Source organism: Pan troglodytes, chromosome 16 (genome assembly GCF_028858775.2).
Source record: "Pan troglodytes isolate AG18354 chromosome 16, NHGRI_mPanTro3-v2.0_pri, whole genome shotgun sequence".
In the NCBI taxonomy this organism is placed as follows: Eukaryota; Metazoa; Chordata; class Mammalia; order Primates; family Hominidae; genus Pan; species Pan troglodytes.
This window is the reverse complement of record NC_072414.2, coordinates 81,790,690-81,806,931: the sequence shown is the minus strand read 5'-3', so window position 1 is coordinate 81,806,931 and position 16,242 is coordinate 81,790,690. Positions and strand designations below refer to the sequence as shown.

General features: G+C 50.4%; 1 protein-coding gene across 3 annotated transcripts in view; it reads right to left on the bottom strand.

Moving 5' to 3' along the window:
* Positions 1-12,357, bottom strand: part of ZNF710 (zinc finger protein 710) — an 80,895-nt gene extending 68,538 nt beyond the window's left edge. Inside the window, exon 1 of one of the 3 annotated variants that reach the window (XM_024349367.3) lies at positions 12,067-12,357. The gene's annotated coding sequence lies outside the window, so the exon portion shown is untranslated. Of the gene's footprint in view, positions 1-10,222; positions 10,315-11,024; positions 11,161-12,066 lie in introns of those variants that run through there. The other 2 variants (XM_063795358.1, XM_009429819.4) reach the window with 2 other exon arrangements.
* Positions 12,358-16,242: the final 3,885 nt, after the last annotated feature.

Sequence of the window (16,242 nt, the reverse complement as noted above, 5' to 3'; positions counted from 1 at the left end):
AGGAAGGAAGTAATCTTAGTGTTAGCTGTGGGTGGAGTTTTAAAAAAAAGGTTCCTCTGAGAATCTGTGGTCATTGGCAGGCTCTTATGTGGGTTTAGGTTCTGGTTGTCAAAACTGCAAGCTAAGAATTATAGAGAAATGAATCCATCTGTAGGCCCTTAAGGCACCTAGCAGAAGGAAACACACATCCTCCCTGAGAAGGGACTCTCATCCTATACCTCAAAGAATTCTCACAGATAGAATCCTAATAAGCATAAGCTTGCAATCAAAAATCACACAACACCTGGCCAGGCACAGTGGTCACACCTGTAATACCAGTACTTTGGGAGGCCAAGGTGGGCAGATCACTTGAGGTCAGAAGTCCGAGACCAGCCTGGCCAACATGGTGAAACCCCATCTCTACTACAAATACAAAACTTAGCCAGGCATGGTGGTGGACACGCCTGTAATCCCAGCTCCTCGGGAGACTGAGCCAGGAGAATCACTTGAATCACTCCACCCGGGGCAGGTGGAGGTTGCAGCAAGCCGAGATTGTGCCACTGCACTCCAGCCTGGGCAACAAGAATGAAACTCCATCTCAAATGAATAAATAAATAAACAAACAAACAAAAAGCAAAAATCACAGAACACCTAAGGAACACACCCTCATGAGTGGAAGTCAGCAGAAGCATCAAACAATACAACTATAATTGCAAATACTTTAGATATTACATTTATTGGATACAGAATACAAAATAAACGTGTTTAATATGATTAAAGAAATAAAGTGAGGAATTAAAAAACACAAGGAGTAAGAGATTGTTTTTTAAAAGACCGAGCATATTTGAAAAATAATAAAATAGAAACCCAGAAATAAAAAAAAATAATCATTCACATTACAAGCTCAATGGATGAGCATCAAAAATAACAACTGCAATGGAGTAAAACACATTAGATATATTAAATCTATGAGTTAATATTGGTATTAAAAATACCTCAGTGAAGGGCTAAACAAGGATTAGAGATAACTAAAGAGAGAATTAGTGAACTAGAAAACAAGAAATTACCCCTTCATTGCTCTGTTCATGGAAAAAAAAATTACCCTGAAAACACCCGGAATAAAAAAAGATTAAAAATGAAAAAGTTGGCCAGGCATGGAGGCTCACGCCTGTAATCCCAGCACTTTGGGAGGCCGAGAAGGGTGGATCACGAGGTCAGGGGATCGAGACTATCCTGGCTAACACGGTGAAACCCCATCTCTACTAAAAATACAAAAAATCAGCCAGGTGTGGTGGCGGTTGCCTGTAGTCCAGGGGAATGGTGTGAACCCAGGGGGCGGAGCTTGCAGTGAGCCAAGATTGTGCCACTGCACTCCAGCCTGGGAGACAGAGCAAGACTACAAAAAAAAAAAAAAAAAAAAAAAAAAAAAAAAAAAAGCACACTCAAAACAACCACAGAGTAGAATTTACCTAAGAGAACAATACTTGGGCTACCAACTTCTTTTTCTTTTTTTTTTTCTTTTGAGACGGAGTCTCCCTCTGTTGCCAGGCTGGAATGCAGTAGCGCCATCTCAGCTCACTGCAACCTCCACCTCCCGGGTTCAAGAGATTCTCCTGCCTCAGCCTCCCGAGTAGCTGGGACTACAGGCACACGCCACCACACTTAGCTCATTTTTGTATTTTTAGTAGAAACAGGGTTTCACCATGTTGGCCAGGATGGTCGCAATCTCTTGACCTCGTGATCCACCTGCCTCAGCCTCCCAAAGTGCTGGGGTTACAGGCGTGAGCCACCACGCCCAGCCCCCAGCTTCTTAATATCAACAATGAAAGCCTGAAGACAGTGGAATGACGCTTGTAAATACTGAGAAAATAATGGTCAGGCTAATGTTCTATACCCAGCAAAACTATCTTTTAAGAGTAAGGATGAAGCCATTATTATATATATTCTAGGCTAAAAAAAAGAAGAAGAAAAAAAAAAGAATAAGGATGAAATAAGATTTCAGCCAAACGGACACTGAAAGCTTATGACTAAAAGACCTTTGCCACATGATGTTCTGATCCCAGAAAGAAGACCTGAGATGAAAGGGAAAATGTGAGTAAAAGGTAAATATGTGGAAAATAAAAACAAAGGATTAAGTGTATATAACATTAAAATTAGAGTCCAATTTGTGGGATTAAAGACAGAAACAGAAACCATTGTATGACAATGGAATGTGGGGAGGGACAGTGGTGACTTTATATAAAGCATTCTAAGGTCTTTACATTGTTTGAAAAAAATATATAGACATCAACTGAACATTACACAGTCTGCGTTTCAGGCCGGGCACAGTGGCTCACACCTGTAATCCCAACACTCTGGGAGGCCGTGGCAGGAGCATGGCTTGAGGCCAGGAGTTTGAGACCAGCCTGGGCAACATAGCCAGAACCTGCCTCTAAAAAATAAAACCAGCCAGGAGTGGTGGTTCCATGCCTATAGTCCCAACTACTCAGGAGGCTAGGCCGGGCGCAGTGGCTCACGCCTGTAATCCCAGCACTTTGGGAGGCCAAGATGGGTGGATCATGTGAGGTCAGGAGTTCAAGACCAGCCTGGGCAACATGGTGAAACCCTGTCTCTACTAAAATACAAAGATTAGCCAGGCATGGTGGCACATGCCTGTAATCCCAGCTATTTGGGAGGCTGAAGCAGGAGAATCACTTGAACCCGGGAGGCAGAGGGTGCAGTGAGCCGAGATTGCACCATTGCACTCCAGCCTGGGCAACAGAGTGAGACTCCGTCTCAAAAAAAAAACAAAACAAAACAACAACAATAAAAAACAGAAGTTCAAATTCAAGACCAACTACTCAGGAGGCTGAGGAGAGAGAATTACTTGAGCCCAGTAAATCAAGGTTACAGTAAGCTATGATCCTGCCACTACACTCCCACCTGGGTGACAGAGCAAGATCCTTTCTCTAAAAATAAAAAATTTTTAAAAAGAGTATATGAGTTTCAAAGCGGTAGAGAAAAAACGGACTGAAGGAAAGAAAAAAATATTTCAATCAATTCAAAAGAATGAACAGAAGAATCAGAAAAAGAACACATAGAAAACACCAAATACGATGGTAGAAAGAAATCTGCATCCTGTTTTGGCCAGGTGCAGTGGCTCACACTGTAATCCCAGCGCTATGGGAGGCTGAGGCAAGTGGACAGCCTGAGCTCAGGGTTCAAGACCAGCCTGGGCAACATGGAAAAACCCCATCTCTACAAAAAATAAAAAAAATAAAAATTAGCCAGCTGTGGTGGTGCATGCCTGTGGTCCCAGCTACTTGGGAGGCTGAGGTGGGAGGATCACTTGAGCCTAGGAGGCGGAGGTTGTAGTGAGCTGAGATCCGCCACTGCACTCTAGCCTAGGTGACAGAGTGAGACCCTGTCTCAAAAAAAAAGAAATCCATCTATTTCCAAAACCATAACAAATGCAAATGGCTTGAACTCTCTGGTTAAAGAGCATAGATATCAGACTAGATTAAAAACAAAAGGAAATCCAGCCCTAGGCTGTCTACAGGAGACATGAGGACAGGGATCATAGGCCAAGAGTCCTATACAGGCTGAAACCACAGTCATGGTAGGTAAGCAAGTAGCAATGAACTGTGGCCAAGGCACCAAAGCATAGCAACAGGAAAGAATGGTACAAAAAAACAGATGAGAGAGGTAGGAAAAGGACCCAGAGTGATGAGCCAGACCCAAGGTGGAGAAGACTATTCATGACAATAACTGCTATGGAGAAGTCAGGTAAGAGGAAGTCACAAGATGGGCCACCGGGCAGTCAGGTAAGAGGAAGTCACACAAGATGGGCCACTGGGCATGAGTAGGTGGCCAGGGACCTCTAGGAGAGCCAGCTGGAGTGAGCGTGGGCTGGGCTGAAACGCTCCACTGTTGTTGAGCTGGCAAGGAGAAGAGGGGGAGAGAGGAAGTGGGGACAGAGTGGACTCTTCTTTGTGAAATCCTAGGGTAAAGAGAAGTGACACAGGTTGGGGTTGGGGAGGGAGAGAGAGGTGTGACTGTAGCTGTAGGTAGAGAATTAAGGCATAGGAGGATGTGGGGTGCCCAGACCTAGGGAGGAAGCCAGGGCAGGACACAGAGGAACAAGCAGTGGGGCTGATGGTGGGCACATGGGGAATGGACCAGGGAAGTGGGCACAGATTTCCCAGGTTGGGGCAGGGGTGGGCAGGGCTGCTTCAAGGAGTGCTGTGTAGTGGGAGGACAGGAAGAGTTCTGAATTTCAGAGGTGACCTGCTTCTGGGTAATGGCAAGTCTACAAACAGTCTTGTGATTTGCAGCTAGAGAATGGAGCCATGATGGGAAGCGATGGCTTGTGAGCCCAGGGCCCGAGGATCGGACATCATAGAGTGAGATTAAACTGACCAGCACTACCAGCTTCCAAAGGGTACCTGATGCTTCTCAAGGGGCCAGCTTGGACTTGGTCCTTGCGAGGACATTCTGATGTGCCCCAGGTTTTAGCCATTGTCTTTTACCAAACACATGCAGGACAGTCTTCCCAGTCTGGAAGCCCATATCCTTGCTGTCCCACCGAGAACGGGATGGGGTCCGGGATGGCATTTCAGGTACCATCCAGAAGACAAAAACACACATAACCAAGAGTTATCACAAAGGTTATAGTTTCCCATTTAAATGCGGAGGGCGGACATTCCTGCTTTCTGTAGTGACCATTCTAACTTCATTTCAATTCCATATATATAACATGCTGGGGGCAGGGAAAGAAGAAAGGGAAAATAGTTGGGTCGCAATATGATCACTTATTCTCAGCTTCCGACTACACTAAAAATCCTCACATTTCCAACAGTTTTCTTAGTTCTCCCAGAAATAAACACACAATAGAGCATATGTATTTAATATCAGAAAATCCTTTACAATGGTGACTGCGAAAGAGACCAACCCACTTCTTTTCTTTTTTTTTTTGAGACAGGGTTTTCAGGCTGGAGTACACTGAGGCCATCATAGCTCACTGCAGCCTCAACCTCCTGGGCTCAAGCGATCCTCCCACCTCAGTCTCTTAAGTAGCTGGGACTACAGCTACACGTGCCACCGACTGATTTATAAAACTTTTTTGTAGAGACAGGGTCTCACTATGTTGCCCAGGCTGTTCTCAAACTCCTGGGCTCAAGCAATCCTCCTGCCTGGGCCTCCCAAAGTCCTGTGATTACAGGCATGAGCCACTGTGCCCGGCCTCCAACCCACTTCTAATAGTTCTTTTACTTCATGTGTGTATATATATATATATATATACACACACACACACACGCACACATATACTATATACATATATACACATATACATATATACACACATGTACTATATATATATATACTACATGTATATAATAAAGATAATACATACTGGATAAAAATTCAAACAACACAAAATGAATGAGAGAAAAGACAAAAGGCCTCTGTACTTGGGGTAGGCACTAGGGATGGGGGAAGGGTCAGGTCTGTGAGCTATACACATTAATTAGTAGGTAATAAAAAACAGTTGTTTTACCTTTTGAAGCTGCTGATTCAACATATATTTGGCTGTGCTTTGGCTGTAACATCCTTTAATCCCTCCCTTTCAGAATCTACCCCAATTTCCTGTTGCCACCTTACCTCCCTGATTTAAGGGTGCAATTCTTCAAGTGCCTTCTTTCCAATTCTAGAATTTTTAATTTAGCCTTTGGTGCGGCAGCAGTTTTGTTTTCTAATTATTTTCTTTGCAAACAAGCATGAGTTGGGCCCAACAGTGATACAGGCTTTCATGGGCTAGCCTGGCAACCTGGAGCTATTCACAAGGTGCTTCCTTGGGAAAATCCTTTCCATGTTTTACATGAACAACTGGGGAGATGCTTACTTGTAAAGTGGGGGTGGGGGTGAGCCTCTTCATCTGTGCTACCAAAAAGAGCTCGCCCCTAGTCCTGCTTGCCCTGTTACTAGGGTAGGCTTTGCAACCAGCGACTCTGGGACCCCAGTGCCTGGGTTCTAATCCTGGCTCTGAGGCTTACTAGATCTGTGACCTCCAGAAAGGTATTCAACCTAAATGAGCTAACAGTATGTATAAAGTGCTTACAATTATGCCTGGCATATCGCATGTGCTGTATAACAAGAGAGTTGGGTGAGGTTAGTCCAGTAAGACATTTGACAAATTCTTAGAGCCGCAATCTCCCTTGAGGCCAGTGAAAGCTATGGGTCCTCTTCCCAGAAAAGTGCACACATGTAACCTTCTGCACAGTTTCAAGTACCCCTGACCCTTGAAGCCCACCCACACACTGCAAGAGTCCAGGACCCCTGATTTCAACCGTCTGGTCTTCTCTACAGTGATGTGAAGGTCTCAGGGATAAAACTCTGAGGCAATTCTTAAAAGTATTATGTTCCCATGCATGGAACTATTGAGCAGGTGCCTCTCTCTCTCCCCGTTTTAGGTTCCGCTTTTGGCAGAAACATTACACCTTTCTTCCCCAAAGCCCTTTTGACCCTTGCCAGTTTTTCTCTTGCTTCAGGCCAAATCCTCCCAGGGTCACCTTAAGACAATCTCTGTGTGCAGCTCCACACACTTTCAGGGAATTATTCTGATCCTTATCAAAATCTCTGATGGTTCAGCCCATCTTCAGTGCTTACGGAAGTCAGACCAGAGCATGGACTAGTGTCTGCAGGGTCTCCATCAACAGCAACACAGGGGTGGGTCACCCTCAACAAGCGGGTAGACAGCACAAACTGGAAAAAGCCAAAGATCAGAGAAGTCACCCCAGGGTGACTTTCCCAGCGTCACCCAATGAGCTCCCAGCAAAGCTGAGAACCTGTCATTTCAGTACTTTTGAGTCCATCAGTGCTTTACAGACATTACCATGCATGTGAATTAAAATGCAGATCCAGTAGGTTTGCTGAGGCGCCCAGGGCTCTGCATCTCTAACTCACTACCAGGTAACGCTGATGCTGGTCCATGGACCACATATGGGGTGGCAAGGTTCACATCAAGGTTAATGAACTGTACCACCCTGGTTAAAGCCTCTTCATCCACACTGCAGGTGGCTTTAAATGTCCTTTCTTCAGGAAAGCCTCCCCTCCCCCTCTCCATGATTACTGGCTTCTATGCCTCTGTACTTTTTCCTTTGAAGCATTTATAACCACTGTAATTAAAGAGTATTTGTGTAATTATTAGTTTAATGCCTGCCTCCCAGGGAGACTGCAAGCTTCACGAGGACGGGACCTGCACAGTGTCTAGCACATCACAGACTGCCAATGAATGAGGAGCTACTGTGGTCTGGAACAGGCTGGGCCAGCATCCTGGAGCAGGCAGGTAATGTTTACACATGTGGCAAACAGCCTCTGGTGGTATCAAGGCCAACAAGGACATTTCTTAGTTTTAAAATTCCCACTAGTTTCAAATATATGCCAACTAAACTTTAAGCTGAAAAGCAATCTTTGCCCATAAAAGGATCTCCTACATCTTTATCAAGTGCAAAATAGCCCTAATCTCACAACAGCCACTCTGCTTGAGGAACAGTTAGGCCCCTAAAATAAGCATTCCCTTATAGGCCTCACTGGGTGACCCCTCTTCAGGCACACTCCCTGACCAGCCTCCCTCTGCTGCAGACCCACAATTTCTTCTTTAGTTTTTCTGCTGCTGTCCTTCCAAGGAACCCCAAAGTGCTGAACGCCCAACTCTTTGGCATGGGCAGAGATATATGACCACATCATCGTTCCTGGGAGGCAAAGTTTGAAGTTAGACAGCCTGGGTTTAGATACCAGCTCTGTGCCCTTGGACAAGTTATTTAACTCCTCTGCCAAATGAGGATAAGAATGCAAGAGCCAGCACCTGCAAGAACTAAGAGAGACAAATACACAAAGCATGTAGCATAATTCTGGCCTAAGACACATGATTATTATTATTCTCCCTATATCCTGAGTCCAATTCAAAACCTATTGTTTTAGGCCGGGTGCAGTGGCTCACGCCTGTAATCCCAGCACTTTGGGAGGCCGAGGCGGGCAGATCACGAGGTGGAGATCAAGACCATCCTGGCCAACCTGGTGAAACCCCGTCTCTACTAAAAATATAAAAATTAGGCTGGGTGTAGTGGCGCACGCCTGTAGTCCCAGCTACTCAGGAGGCTGAGGCAGGAGAATCGCTTGAAGCCAGGAGGCGAAGGTTGCAGTAAGCTGAGATCGCGCCACTGCACTCCAGCCTGGTGAAAGAGTGAGACTCCGTCTCAAAAAAAGAAAAAAAAAAAGTCTAAAAAAACCTATTGTTTTGCACAAGTCTCCACCCAGGGGCTCCACCCCATTCAGGATCCTCTCTTCCCAGCCCCCTCCTGCCTCACCTGTCTGGAGCTTGTTTGAAGCAATGACTCACAGCACAACTCTGCAGCTCCCATCAATCACCTCCCTGTCCCTGCCTGTGTCATTCATGGGTTCCTTCTGGCAGGCAAATCTTCCCTAATGTCCAGTACATTCATTCAGCAAGTATCTACTGAGGGCCCCCTATAGATCAGACCCTATTCTAGGCACAGGGGCTCCGCAATGAACAAAGCAAAGACGTCTACCCTCACAAACATTCTAGTACATTTAACCCACAGATGGAAATCAGTTCAGGTCTTGGGTCCTTACATTCCTTCTCTTCTCTCCTGACCAATCCTAAATAAATCACATACAAGTCAAAGTATGAAGAAAGCATTCCAGATCAAAAAATGGTGTGATGTGAGAAAATCCCGATGACTAAACTGCTTCTCTGATTGTTGGACTTTGAAGAAGTCAGTGTTGAAACAGCCTGAATCACCCAGTTCCCCCTAGTTGTCTCACTGGCCAGTCACATCCTCCAGCACAGTTTGTGTAACACATCTGGAAAATGAGGCGCTCCATTTACCCAACTCATGTGTGCGGCGTGAGTGCATGGTTTCATGCTCTCATAGCTACATTCTTTGAAGTGAGCTTGATTCGGGATTCCCAGCAGTAGCAGAGACAGTGGCCTTGTAGAAACAGCACTGGGAACAGGCTCTGAAAGCTCAGGTTGAGTGCTGGCTCTGCCACTTACTGTGTAATCCTGGGTACAGAGCTTTCTTCCTGCCTCAGTTGCTTTCAGACAATCTCTAAGGCCTTCTTCCAGCTTTGAAGTCAAAGGGCTGGGAGCAACCACCATTAACAGCAGGCCCAGCACATTCACAGATTCCTTATTTCAACATAATGAGTCCTGCCCCGGGCTAGGCCCTGGCTAGGCCTGAGGAACGAGGGTATGGGAGGGGTCGGCAAGCCAGATGATGAGCCTGCGCCAAGCATCAGCACTGGTGGGGCCAGGGAGCTGACTTCACTTGTCTCCTCCAAGATGCGCTGGACTCCTCCTTTATTTATTTATTTACTCCCTTCTAGAAAGAAGTTGTGCTTCTTTCCAAACACAACTCTGCTAGAAATATCTCTGGGCCACAAGGCAAACCTAAAATAGAAGTGCAAAATCTCTGGTGGTCCCATTAGTCTCCCTTCCTCCAACTCAAAAACCATTCCAGACCTTGTCTGTCTCCTTGTCTCTAGACAGTGAGCCTAAAATAAGTCTCCTTGGTAGGAAATGCCTGGTTGGAATGCAAATGACCCAAGCCCTGAAAAAATGGCCCGCTGACCACACACCGTGGGCTGAGGACTCACCCAGGTATCAGCTCTGAGAAGACAAGCAAGTGAGCCTGGGTCCCACTTCAACTCACTGCAGCCCCCTCCACCAAGACACAGGCAACCAGGCCAGGCTGGAGGAAGAAAATGTGACCCAAACATCCAATTCCCCCTACCCAAAAGAAAGCAGCTCTATCCCCACGGCCCTCATGCAGGAAAGCCAGCTCCAGAAGGTCACTGGGGCACCAGGTGGGCACCTCTCTGGAGCTACAGATGACCGATCAGAGGTTCTGCTCCGAGACTGGCAGGTACCCAGCACAGTTACCCTGGCCTGAGGGTCAGCTGATAAAACCACTGAGAAAGTATAGAAAATAACATTCTCTTTAAAACAAATGAGAAAGGAATGGCCACTCTAGGTTTTCAGAAGTCAAAACCAGATAGCCCCATCGGCTTTGATCACATTAGGAATACACTGTCTCTTATCTAACGAGTTAAGAACGGTTTTCTTCTTCCCTTCTCCCACGTGGCCCCATTGGTTCTCTAGGCCCCCTGGTGAAGATGCAATAGGGACACAGACCCCCAGCCCTCTACCTGGCAGAAATGAACTTTGACTGGTTTTACTTACACGTGTACAAATGCAGGACTGAGAGGGCAGCTTCAAAGCTGGCTGAGTGACCCCCAAGAGCACAAAGTCCTTCTCCGCACACCTGTGGGGGAGTTTTGTGAATTTCCCAGATGCCCACAGGGACTAGTTATGTACGCTGCAGGTCGATACCGGCCGGGAGTTTCCATTTTGCACAGCAAGAAAGGTGCTCAGGGTGCCCTTTGCAGGTGGGCACTCGGCCTGCAGCTCAAGGGTGGGCCATGACGTTGGTCCCTCACTGGATTGCCCGGCAGGCCTCCCTCAGACCCAGTAGGACGAGTACCTCGAAGAGTCCTTGTGATCCCAGCACTTTGGGAGGCCGGGGCGGGCGGATCACGAGGTCAGGAGTTTGAGACCAGCCTGGCCAATATGGTGAAACCCCGTCTCTCCTAAAAATAATTAAAAATTAAACGGGCGTGGTGGCGTGCGCCTGTAGTCCCAGCTATTGGGGAGGTTGAGGCAGAAGAATCGCTTGAACCCGGGAGACGGAGGCTACAGTGAGCCGAGATCGCGCCACTGCACTCCAGCCTGGGCGACAGAGCAAGACTCCATATCAAAAAAAAAGAAAAAAGAAAAGGCACCCCGGATACTGCTACGCCTTGCCCTAACCGTCTCGCAAATCCTAGAGATACATGAATGACCCTTTCAGGTTGGTTAAAATCCACACAAGCACCTCCCTGGCCTCTTAAATCTTTCCAAACTACAGCTTAGACTGGAGGGAAGCAGTTGCAGCGCCCATAAAAGTCATCTTAAAAGGCAAGTTGGAAAAAAACCCGATACGCACTAGTTAGCAAGTCCGCGGTGAAGGGGGCGGTGGCCCAAGGGCCGGATCTGCGGGATCTGTGCGCCTAGGGTGGGGAGGCTGGGGCTGCCCCGTCGGTCCCCGAGCCCGCGCGCCCACCTGGTAGCCTGAGGGCCCCGATCTGACGCTGGTGATCACGCCCCACAGCTCCATCCAATTAGGAAAATGACCGCGAGAAGACGGAGAGAGGGCGACGAGGAGGAAGGGGGGCTGAGCCGCGGGAGGCTCAAAACGGGCCGTAGGGACCCCGCCCGCCACCCCCACCCCCACGCCCCCAGCCAGCGAGCGCCGGTCCTGGGTCCCCGGCCCGCGGCGCCCCGACGCTGTCCCGGCGGAGATCCCGCGGCGCCCAGCGTGCGGCGGCCAGTGGCCCTCGGGGACGCCCCCAGCCCCGCCAGCGGCGCGCTCAGCTCTCCCCCACCCCCGGCCGGCTGGGACGCGCAACAACCCCACCCGCTCCGAGAATAAAGTTTGTGGGCAGCCGTAGGGGCGGGGCGGCGAGGGGGTGAAACTTTGAGTCCCGGGCCGGGTGTGGGGGGAGCGCACCCAGCACCGGGACACCCACGTGCGGGCCCGAGAGCCTCCGCCACCGTCGCCTCCCGGGCCTCCCGCGCCGCCGCCGCCGCCGCCGCGACGCTTTCCTTTCATTTTTGCCTCTCTCTCTCTCTCATTCGCGCGCTCTCCTCCCTCTCGCCCTCTTTCGCTCGCTCCCTCCCTCTCCCTTCCCCCTCCCCCTCCTCTCCCTCCCCCCCCCCACCCCAGACGCCATCTCTCCCTCTTTCCCCGGCTCTCCCTCTCTCCCTCCAGCTCTCCGGCATGAGGGAATGTGGAAGTGAAAGGAAAAGACGACATGTTTGCAGCGCGGCGCGGGCCTGCGCGCGGCCGTCCCCAGGGAGAGGCGGGGGGCGGGTCGGCCGCGGCCGCAGCGACCCACCCCCGCGCCCCCCGCGCCCCCGCCGGCCGGCAGCGCGGGGCTGCGGGGCTGGGGCTGGGGCGGGGGCGGGGGGCCGCGCGGGACACTCACCCTGGGTCCGGGCGCGGCTCCTGCGCTGGGGCCCTCGGCGGGCCGGGCCGGGCCGGGCCGGGGGCTCCTGGCTGCCCACCGCCCGGGCTGCTGCTGTGCGCCCGCCGCCCGCCTCCACGCGCGCCCGCCGCCTGCTCCTGCCGCCCTCCCTCCGGCTCCTCTCTTTCTCTCTCTCCCCCCTCCTCTCGCTCGCTCTCTCGCTCGCGCTCTCTCCCTCCCTGGAAGAAGGGAATGAGGCAGGGCTGACGTGAAGGGATGCAAAACAGCTCCTCCTAAGCCAGCTCGCAGAGGAAGAGAGAGACAGAAAAGCAGCCCTTTTATCTCTCTTTTGTTTTCTCACTTCCTTCCACCCCCAACACCCCCCTCTTGTCAGCCCAAGTTTTCTTTTCTCTTTCTACCGCAGAGGATTTTTCTTCCTTTCTTTCTCTTTCTTTCGGTTCAACTCTCCCACTCGAATTGAAAGCCTGAAGGGTTTTCTTTCTCCTGTTTTTTTCTTCCCTCTTTTCTTCCTTCTTCCTCCTTTCTTATTTCTCTAAAAGGGTTTTGTTTGCTGTGGGAGTTTCGTTTGAAAATCAAGTCACGCCTTTTTTCCTTCTTTTCTTTCTTTCTCTCTCTTTTTTTTTTTCTCCTCTCAGCAGAAAAGGGGAACAAAGATTAACTGAAGCGGGGGAGAGGCAGACCTCGCTTGGAAATGGGGGGCCCGGCCCTGTCCGGTACAAAGGGGGCCCGGGGGCCCTGCGCCCCGCCCCCCTCAAGGGAAGCCAGGGGCGTCCTCTGGAGAGGAGAGCCGGTGGGGGTGTGGGGCACGGGTGCGGCTCCTGGGTGCCGGTTCCTTCCCAAGTGCGAGCGAGGGCCGCCGAGCCCGCCCCTCCCCAGCCAGAGGTGGCAAGCTGGGTGTGTGTGCTTCACTTATGTATTTTTAAAGTAGGCAGATGGGCCTGGAACAAACATCCCCGCAGCGCACTGAACAGCAAAAGCCTTTAAACAGCTGTTAGCAGAGCCCTGGACGGCCTGACTCGAGGGAGCGGCGCGGGCTCCGAGCGCCAGGGCCCGGGTGGAGAAGGGGCTCAGGGCAGCTGCTGGGATCGGCGGGCTGGCGGGGTCCCCGAGCCCAGGGCCTGGGCCTCGGCCCCCGGGCGGACTGCTGGGGGGCGCCGAGGCGTGGTCGCTGGCAGCGCGGCCGTCAGGTCCCTCTCGGCTCCCTGAGGGGCCGCGGGGTTTGGCACAGCCTCGCCGCCCTCCAGCTCCGGCGCAGGCCGGACACCAGGCCTCCAACCTCCAGAACACCCGCCACTCCGAGCCGTTTCTCGACTCCAACGCAGGGCGGGTCCGGAGCCCTCGGACAGAGCCGGGCAGTGCCGCCAGGAAGGGTCAATTATTCATGGGGCGCCCGGGCGTGCTCCCAAGACCTGCTCTGTCCTCGGGTTCTCCGGAGGAGTGGGGAGAAGACGGGGGAAAGTTCCCGGAGCAAAGTTGGTCACATTTCTCATTTTCCCAAGTAAGTATTGAGCACCTGCTGGATGCCGGGCCCTCGGACTGGGGCTGCAGCCAGGGGGAGAAACGTGAGGTCTCGGTGGGCCCCGAGAGCAAACGCAGGGAACAATACAAGGGAAGCTGCGGCTCAGGACCAGGTCACCGGGAGGAAGGAAAGCCTGGATCCTCTCCCCTCCCTCTTCCCTTCCTTCCCTTCCCTTCCTTCCTCCCGGCTGCATCTCCTTGGCTCCACCCCTTCTCCTCATCAATTCCTCCCACACTTCCCTGCTCTCCCTGGCTTTTCACTGAAGGGTCCCTTCTCCCAGGGAGGAGCAGATGCTGAGCCCCATTGTCTCTCCCCCAGTGACTGCAGCCTCCGGGGGACAGGACCTGCCACTCCTCACCCCTCCCCCCAGCCCTGAGCCCTGGGCCTTTAGAAACGAGAGCCCCAAGGCCACGGCCCCTCGCCCCACCCTAAACCAGCTCCTGGTGCTCTGAGCTATGACTCCAGTCACTCAGAACACATTTGTCTCTGACTAGGAGTGGGAAAACAGTAGCCTGAGAGTTTGGTTCAACAAGAAGGACACCATGGTTTTTTAACATCAGCACCCTGAGCCCCCAATGACCCCAGAGCCTTTGCCCAGGTCCTGCAGGAAGCCACATTTCCGTCATCACTTGCACCCTCCCACTTAGTACACCCAAGCTGTATCCTCCAAAAAAGCAGAATGCAGCTCTTAGAGCCAAGCATTCATTTAACAAATGCTTACTGAGTATCTACCCTGTGCCAGCTAAGGTGCTGGCTGCTAAGGACCGAATCATCAGCAAGACGCAGTCCTTGCTTTGGCCTTTGGCTTTGCAGGCGAAGGAGCAAGAAAAGAAGACAGGCAACCTCAGTGCCATGCGATACAGGCAAGAGTGAACCAAGAAAGCTCCTAAGAGGGTGCTTGGACTAAGGTGGTCAGGTGTGGCTTCCTGGAGGAGGTCGTGTCTAGATTAGGCTGTGCTAGCCAAATGCATGGGAGAGAACAGTCTGTCCAAAGGCCCCAGGGCAAGACGGCACATTATTACAGGTTCTTAGAACTGTCAAGAGTTGAAGTGTTTACTGCAGCTTAGAATACAAGTGGGTGGGGGGAGAGTGAGGATAGAGCACAAGTAGGAAAAAGGGGAGGGTGTCAGGGAAATGTTCAGATTTTAGCCCCTCCCACTTGCTAACTTCATGAATGTAAATGAATAACATAACTTCAGTGAATAACTTCGACTTAATTTCGGGACATATAAAATGCAGGTAAGAAGACCTGTGGATTGCAGAGACAGTGTCTTAGTTTAAGGGCCCAGGCTTACCTGCTGCATATTCCTGGGCAAGTCAACCTCTCTAACTTTTCTGTAAAATAGGGATAAAAATACCTGCTTCACAGTTTGTTGTGAGGCTCAAACCCCACACCTAGCATGGTGTCCGGTACATAAGCACCAATCCCTGGTAGCTTTTATTTACTATTACTACAAATCAGGGAGTGACTGGGTAGTGCCCCGATGACCTGGAAATAAGATTACGTTCAGGGTTGAAACCAGAGTGACTCACCACACCAGAAACATGATGAGCTGGCTGAGGGGGAAGCATTCCTTCAAAGATGACCAGTGTCCCACTGGGTGGCTGGGATTGGTGAACACCACATCCGATCAAGATGGCCAGGTGGCTTCTCAGGAACATGACCAGAGCTTGATGACTGGTTATCAAGGCCCAGCCTGATCAGCAGAGTTGTAGCCTGCCTGAGGAACAAATAGGAATCAGGAGAGGATGGGCCTCATGAAATCCAGGAAGGCCCCTGGGAGCAGGCACCTGGCTATGTTTGCTCAGGAGAGAGACGTAATCACAGAAGTTTGCACTGGAGGAGCAGGGGAGGGATAGGGGGTGATTATTGACTTCTCCACAACGTGATTTAAAGCTCCCAAAACCTCTTAGTCCTTTGGTTGGATTATTGGTTCTCCAAGTGACCTGCACATGAACTTGGCACCAGCCAAATGCCCTCAAGGATCCAGGCAGATACCACAGCTCCAGTTCCTGCTTTGTAAACACTTTACACTTCTATTATTTCTTTCGTGAGTGGGAGTCTCTCTCTGTCACCCATGCTGGAGTGCAGTGGCACGATCTTGGCTCACTGCAACCTCTGCCTCCTGGGTTCAAGCGATTCTCTTGCCTCAGCCTCTCGAGTAGCTGGGATTACAGGTATGTGCCACCACACCCAGCTAATTTTTTTTTTATTTTTAGTAGAGACAGGGTTTTGCCCTGTTGACCAGGCTGGTCTCAAACTCCTGACCTCAGGGGATCTGCCTGCCTCGGCCTCCCAAAGTGCTAGGATTACAGGCATGAGCCACTGTGCCCAGCCCTCTGTTATTTCTTTACAACACAAGTTCATTGTGAAAGAATTCGAAAACGAACCCTATCTAGAGACATATTTCGGTGTATATCCTTGGACATTTTATATCCTAGTGGCTACATTTAAGTGCACACCATAATAAAACTGTACAAAGTCAATATCATTAAACAAATGATGACTCTATGTATAAGCATGTTATTTTTACAAAATTAACAAAAATGGCATAACACTACACCTACTGAATTGCAGCTACTTTCACCCGGTATATGTCACAAATTATCTTCTGGTCTCTAAACATCCACATTCTTCTTTGGATACAGGGTCTTGC